Genomic DNA, 7,470 nt, shown 5'->3' on the forward strand with positions numbered 1-7,470 from the left:
ACACACACAAAATATTCCTTAACTACCACCCCCAAACTTAAAATCTTCACTGTCCCCAGTGAAGGTAGTAGAAAGGAACACAGGGTATACCTACTCGTAGTCCTCATCATCATCACCCTCAGTGGGTGGAGTATCAGGCGGCGGGTATGCAGAGTCCTCACCAAAAACTGGCCACTGGATATCAGCTCCAAGGCCTCGAAAAGCAGTCCCTAACGCAAGAGTGAGCTCCTGAAGCAAACCTGCTCTGCGTCTCATACATGGCATCCATCCGCCGTGAAAGCCTCCTATACTGGGCATCACCCATCCCAGCACCCTCCTGAGCTCTCGAAGAACCAGCCTCACCACGCCCTGGCCTAGCCATAGTAGCACCTCGTGCTGGACGTCCTCCTGGAAGACGATAACCCAGCCCATGCTCCTCAGGCTCACCACCGGTCCACTCCTGCATCCCATTCAGAGTGCCAGAATCTATCGGAGCTGCTGGCAACTGCAACTGCTCATGAGCCGGCCAGTTCACTCCTACTGCTCGGCATAGCTTCGTAACCGTGGATGCATAAGGGATGTTCATATGCTTTGCTCCCCTCAAAAACTTCAGAATTCCTTGGTAGATAAACTCACCAAGGTCCACATAGTATTCCTCATTCAGAATTCCCCACAACAACTGTGCTCTCTCAACTGTGACCTCGTGTGCATGTGAAGAAGGTAAAATATTAGCACATATAAATGCATTCCATGCACGGGCATACCTGTTCATGGCGATCGCCGGAAAGTGACGATACTCATTATTGGCTGGACTGCGGTTCCAAACTGTGCCCGGTCGACAGAGAGTCACATAAATCAAATCCAAGTCAAAATCCTCAGCAGTCTTTTCATTCCAGTTCTCCTCCTCGGGCTTCCTCTCTCGCTGTCCAATCACACGGCGAATCGCCGCAGGATGATAATCAACCGTCAGCCCATGAACTACAGAAAACCCATTCTTTTCAGCCTTCGCGTAGAACTCGCGAACAACACTCATCGGTACTGCTTCGGGTGACTCACAAAAAGCTATCCACCCCTTCTCTGCAATCATGGGCAACAACTCACCATCCCTCCCTGATGGTAAAAACCCCCTCTCCTTCAGAATCGGCTTCCCCAACAGCCTAGTATACTCCTCCTCCGCAGCTCTGTCAGTTAACCGAGGCCTTGCAGCAGTACCCCTTGATGAATCAGCAGTAGGAACTGTGCTGCTGCTGTCAATAGTGCGTGCTCTCTTGGGTGCCATTGATTTGTGAATAAAAGTGTGTAAGAACTGATTTTTGATGTTTATGAGAGGGTTTAAGTGTAGGAAGTTTGTGGGAGATATGTAGGATAGGTGTATATATATATTGAGTGTGGAGTAGGTTAAATTAGATTAGGAGTGGGGTTGAGGGATAAAATCATGGGGTAATGGGAAAAGAATTCGTGGGTTTATGTTTTGTGATGGGTTTTTTTTTGTGTTTTTGTTTGTTTTTTTTTTTTTTCTGAACTGCAAAATATTTTCTGGAACTCGACCCCTGCGCGGCCGCTCAGCATTTCTGCGCGGGCGCGCAGCAAGCTGCGCGGCCGCTCAGCATAGCTGCGCGGGCGCGCAGAGGGTCTCTGGATTTTTTTTTTCAGCCCCTGTTTTCTGATTTTTTTGTGTTTTTGGATAGGTTATTAACTTCTAAGGATTCCTGTAACAACAATTCATGGGTTACCTCCCACGCAGCGCTTCTTTTTCGTCATTAGCTTGACGTTCCGTACCTTTCTCAAGTAGTCAACAAAATGGCACTAACCACCTCTCGGTTTGCCATGTCCCCATAGGAGTGCTTCAACCGCTGACCGTTAACCTTGAATGCTTGGTCCGAATCATTCTCAAAAATTTCCACCGCTCCATGTAGAAACACAGTTTTGACAATAAAAGGTCCAGACCACCTTGATTTCAACTTCCCAGGAAAAAGTCGGAGCCGAGAGTTGAATAAAAGAACTTGTTGCCCTGACACAAATAACTTAGGATGTAGCTTCCTATCGTGCCACCTCTTCACCTTTTCCTTATACATTTTGTTATTCTCGTACGCTTGCAGTCGAAATTCATCAAGTTCATTAAGCTGAAGCATTCTTTTCTTACCAGCTGCATCTAAATCCAGGTTCAATTTCTTCAATGCCCAGTAGGCCTTATGCTCAAGCTCCGCCGGTAGATGACATCCCTTACCGTACACCAACTGAAACGGTGACATCCCAAGTGGAGTTTTGTATGCTGTTCTGTAAGCCCAAACAGCTTCATCGAGCTTTAAAGACCAATCCTTCCTTGACGGACAAACAACCTTCTCTAGAATACGCTTTATCTCTCTGTTAGACACTTCCGCTTGACCATTTGTTTGCGGATGATAGGCAGTAGCTACTCGATGATTCATATTATAATGCTGCATCATAGAAGTGAATTTACGGTTGCAAAAATGCGATCCTTCATCACTTATGATTACTCGAGGCATTCCAAACCTTGTGAAAATTTGCTTATGAAGAAAATTTAGCACTGCCTTTGCATCATTTGTCGGTAAAGCTTTAACTTCGACCCATTTTGAGACATAATCGACTGCCAGCAAGATGTACTGATTATTGCAAGATGAGATAAAAGGCCCCATGAAATCGATTCCCCATACATCAAAGACCTCGACTTCAAGCATCACATTTAATGGCATCTCATCCTTCCTTGACAAATTTCCCACTCTTTGGCAACGATCACACCTTAAAACAAACTGATGAGCATCCTTGAACAAAGTAGGCCAGAAAAAACCTGCTTGCAGAATACGAGCTGCCGTCTTCTCACCTCCATAGTGTCCACCATAAACCGTGGAATGGCAGTCTCGTAATATCCCCTCCGTCTCACAGAACGGGATACATCTCCTGATGATCTGATCAGCTCCCTGTCTAAACAAATATGGTTCATCCCACATATACCACTTCACCTCATGCAGAAACTTCTTCTTTTGAGCGGATGTCAAATTAAGCGGCATTATATTGCTGACAAGATAGTTTACAATATCTGCAAACCATGGTTCTTCCTCCTGAATTGCAAACAACTGCTCATCCGGAAAAGATTCATTGATTAACGTCCTATCTTGTGAAGTAGAATCGGGATTCTCCAACCTAGAGAGATGGTCAGCTACTTGATTCTCGGTACCTTTTCTATCTTTGATCTCTAACTCAAATTCTTGAAGTAAAAGCACCCAACGAATGAGTCTCGGCTTCGAATCCTTCTTAGAAACCAGATAGCGTATAGCTGCATGATCAGTGAATACTGTTACTTTCGTACCCAGCAGATAAGATCAAAATTTCTCAAAGCCAAAGACTATAGCCAAAAGCTCCTTCTCAGTAGTGGTGTAGTTCAATTGGGCCCCATTTAAAGTCTTACTCGCATAGTAGACCACATGGAAGAGATTTTTCTTTCGCTGTCCCAGAACTGCACCTACCGCATAGTCACTCGCATCACACATCATCTCAAACGGTTCTGTCCAATCTGGTGCTGTAATAACTGGTGCCGTGATCAAACTCTCCTTGAGAGTCTCGAATGCTGCCAAACATTCATCATCAAATTTGAAAGGCACATCTTTCTCAAGTAAATTGCACAACGGCTTAGATATCTTTGAAAAGTCCTTGATGAATCGCCGATAAAAACCCGCATGACCGAGAAAACTACGGATTCCTTTCACCGAATTAGGTGGGGGAAGATTTTCAATGACTCCCACCTTGGCCTTGTCCACCTCCAGACCTTTGCTAGAGACCTTATGCCCAAGGATAATGCCTTCACGCACCATAAAATGACATTTCTCCCAATTAAGCACCAAATTAGTTTCCACGCATCTTTTGAGTACGGCGCGCAGATTATTCAAACATTCATCATATGAGTGTCCAAAGACGGAGAAGTCATCCATGAACACTTCGACGTTATTTCCAATCATGTCAGAGAATATAGCCATCATACATCTCTGAAAGGTGGCCGGGGCGCCACATAACCCAAACGAAACTCTACGAAAAGCAAATGTGCCAAATGGACAAGTGAAGGTAGTCTTTTCCTGATCCTCTGGTGCAACACAAATCTGATTATACCCGGAATAACCATCCAGAAGACAAAAATACTCATGTCCCGCCAATCTGTCAAGCATTTGATCAATGAATGGGAGAGGGAAGTGATCCTTCCTTGTGGCTTTGTTCAATTTTCTATAATCCATGCATACTCTCCATCCAATAACTGTTCGAGTAGGGATGAGCTCATTCTTTTCATTTGCGACCACAGTGATACCTCCTTTCTTAGGTACACATTGCACGGGGCTCACCCACGAGCTGTCAGAAATAGGATAAATGATGCCTGCATCTAGCCATTTCAGAATTTCTTTCTTCACCACCTCCTTCATGATCGGGTTCAGTCTTCGCTGCTGTTCCACAGTTGGCTTACTACCTTCCTCTAACATAATTTTATGCATACAATATGAAGGACTTATCCCCTTGATGTCTGCTATGGTCCACCCTATAGCCGATTTGAATTCTCTCAAAATCCTTAAGAGCTTGTCTTCCTCACTACCTGAAAGGTCAGCTGAAATAATAACAGGTAATGTAGATGAATCACCCAAAAAAGCATACCTCAAGTGTTCAGGTAATGGTTTGAGCTCCAAGGTAGGTGCTTCCTCTATTGATGGTTTGAGCTTCCCTTCAGCATTCTTAAGGTCAGAAGTACCAAGAGATTCAAATGGTATGTCGAGCTTTCGCTTCCATGGAGAAGCGTTCAGATATTGTAATTGCTCGTTGCTATCTTCATCATCGCTGTCAAAATCCCCCACTAAGGCCTTTTCCAATGCATCAGACATTAGCATGTGATCGAGTTCCGAAGTAACCGCAGAATCAATCACATCCACTTTTAAGCACTCCTCATCTTCTGTAGGGAATTTCATTGCCTTGAATACGTTGAAGGTCACATCCTGATCTTGGACCCGCATAGTAAGTTCCCCTTTTTGCACATCTATCAAGGTACGGCCAGTAGCCAAGAAAGGCCTCCCCAAGATTATGGGAATCTTCTTATCTTCCTCAAAATCCAGAATAACAAAATCTGCAGGAAAGAAGAGCTTATCCACCTTGACGAGCACGTCCTCAACTATGCCCCTTGGGTAAGTAATGGAACGGTCAGCCAATTGTAGCGACATGTATGTGGGTTTTGGATCAGGCAGATCCAGCTTTTTAAAGATCGACAACGGCATCAGATTAATGCTTGCTCCCAAATCACAAAGGCACTTGTCAAAAGTTAGATTGCCAATGGTGCAAGGAATGGTGAAGCTTCCTGGATCTTTTAGTTTTGGTGGTAACTTTTGCTGCAGAACAGCGCTGCATTCTTCCGTGAGAGCAACGGTTTCAAGGTCATCCAGTTTCACCTTCCTTGAAAGAATAGTCTTCATAAACTTCGCATAACCAGGCATTTGTTCCAGAGCTTCAGCGAAAGGTATATTGATGTGAAGTTTCTTGAACACCTCCAGAAACTTCCCGAACTGTCTATCCAGCTTTTGTTGCTGCAATCTCTTAGGAAAAGGTGGTGGAGGATAGAGCTGTTTCTCCCCTGTATTAGCCTCAGGCAGAGTGTGTTCAACAGTAGTCTTCCTTGGTTCCGCCGCTTTCTCCTTTTGCTTAGATTCTTCATTTCTAACTTCAGCTTCGATTTCTTTTGCCTTTTCAGCATCAGCTACTTTTCCAGACCTTAAGGTAATAGCCTTGACTTGCTCTTTAGCTTCCTTCCTGCCTGGTACTTCCGTGTCACTGGGAAGAGTGACAGGTTGACGATTGAGCACTGCATTGGCTAATTGACCGATTTGATTTTCCAAGGTCTTGATAGAAACCGCCTGACTCTTGCACAACAGCTTAAGTTCCTCAAAATCAGCACTAGTAGGTGCAGCTGCACTTCCCTGTTGAGGATATGATTGCCTTGTAGCATACTGCTATGGTTGCTGGAATCCAGGTGGGTTAAACTGTTTACTCACTCCTTGCTGATATGGTGGCTGAATAGCATTCTGATTATTTCCCCAGCTGAAATTTGGATGATTTCTGTTGTTAGGATGATAGGTCGCTGGCACAGGCTGCTGTTGTCGCTGATAATTATTGACATACTGAACAGATTCGTTGACAAGAGAACACTGATCCGTAGTATTAGAACCTGCACAAAGCTCACAAACCATAGCTATTTGATTAACTCCATACGTAGCCAGAGAATCAACCTTCATTGATAGCGCTTGGAGCTGGGCTGCAATTGCGGTGGCTGCATCAACTTCCAGAATACCTGCGACCTTGCCTGACATCATCCTCTGAGTTGGGTTTTGATGCTCGTTTGCAGCCATTGTCTCTATAAGATTATACGCCTCAGTATAGTTTTTAGCCCACAAGGCTCCTCCAGCTGCTGCATCGAGCATGGGACGAGATTGGGCCCCCAAACCATTATAAAAACCAGTGATTACCATCCAATCCGGCATTCCATGATGTGGACATTTTCTCAACATTTCCTTGTAGCGTTCCCAAGCCTCGCACATAGATTCTGTAGGTTTCTGCGCAAACTGAGTAAGAGCACTCCTCATAGCAGCAGTCTTTGCCATTGGATAAAACTTCACCAGAAACTTTTGCGCAAGATCTTGCCACGTAGTGATGGACCCAGCTGGTTCAGAATGTAACCAGTCTTTAGCCTTATCCCTCAGTGAGAATGGGAAAAGCCTCAACTTGATAGCCTCATTAGTCACGCCATTATACTTAAAAGTGCTGCAGATCTCGACAAAATTCCTTATGTGCATGTTGGGGTCTTCAGTTGCCGCTCCTCCAAAAGAAACCGAATTCTGCACCATCTGAATAGTGCCCGGCTTGATTTCAAAGGTGTTAGCTTGAATAGCCGGATGAAGGATGCTTGACTGAATGTCATCAATTTTAGGCCGAGAAAAATCCATAAGAGCTGGATCAGCTTGAACAATACGATCTCCCATGTTTACTGGTTCTTTCTGCTCAGTTCCTGAATCCGAATCCTCAAAATCTAACTTCTCCGGAGTATCAAGAACTTCACCTTTCTCCTCAGCTGTATCTAAGGTCCTCTTGCGAGCACGAGAACGAGTTTGCATAAACGCTTGCTAAAGTACCTGAAACACAACCGAAAAGAGTAATTAACTACTACGTCCTAATCACTGAGTCCTAATGACCAATGATGGTAAGTACATAAATTAAACAAATACGCCGAGTCCCCGGCAGCGGTGCCAAAAACTTGTTAGGGCGAAAACACGCACTAATATTCACGCAAGTATACGCGTTCGCAAGTAATATAGAATACTTTCTAGTTCGTTCCCTCAGAGACTCAGACTAAGTTATTGTCTAATTAAACTCACTCACCAATGTATGATTACATCTCAATGTTAAGATAACACTTAAAATTGTTGATTAAATATTAACTATAATTAACTACTT

At 44.3% G+C, this 7,470-nt stretch overlaps 1 non-coding gene across 1 annotated transcript; it reads left to right on the plus strand.

Moving 5' to 3' along the window:
• Window positions 1-6,498: 6,498 nt before the first annotated feature.
• Window positions 6,499-6,605, plus strand: LOC141716074 (small nucleolar RNA R71). The gene has a single exon (XR_012572804.1). It is a non-coding gene; the product is annotated as a small nucleolar RNA R71 (small nucleolar RNA).
• The last annotated feature ends 865 nt before the right edge of the window (window positions 6,606-7,470 follow it).

The sequence above is a fragment of the Apium graveolens genome, chromosome 3 (genome assembly GCF_009905375.1).
Source record: "Apium graveolens cultivar Ventura chromosome 3, ASM990537v1, whole genome shotgun sequence".
In the NCBI taxonomy this organism is placed as follows: Eukaryota; Viridiplantae; Streptophyta; class Magnoliopsida; order Apiales; family Apiaceae; genus Apium; species Apium graveolens.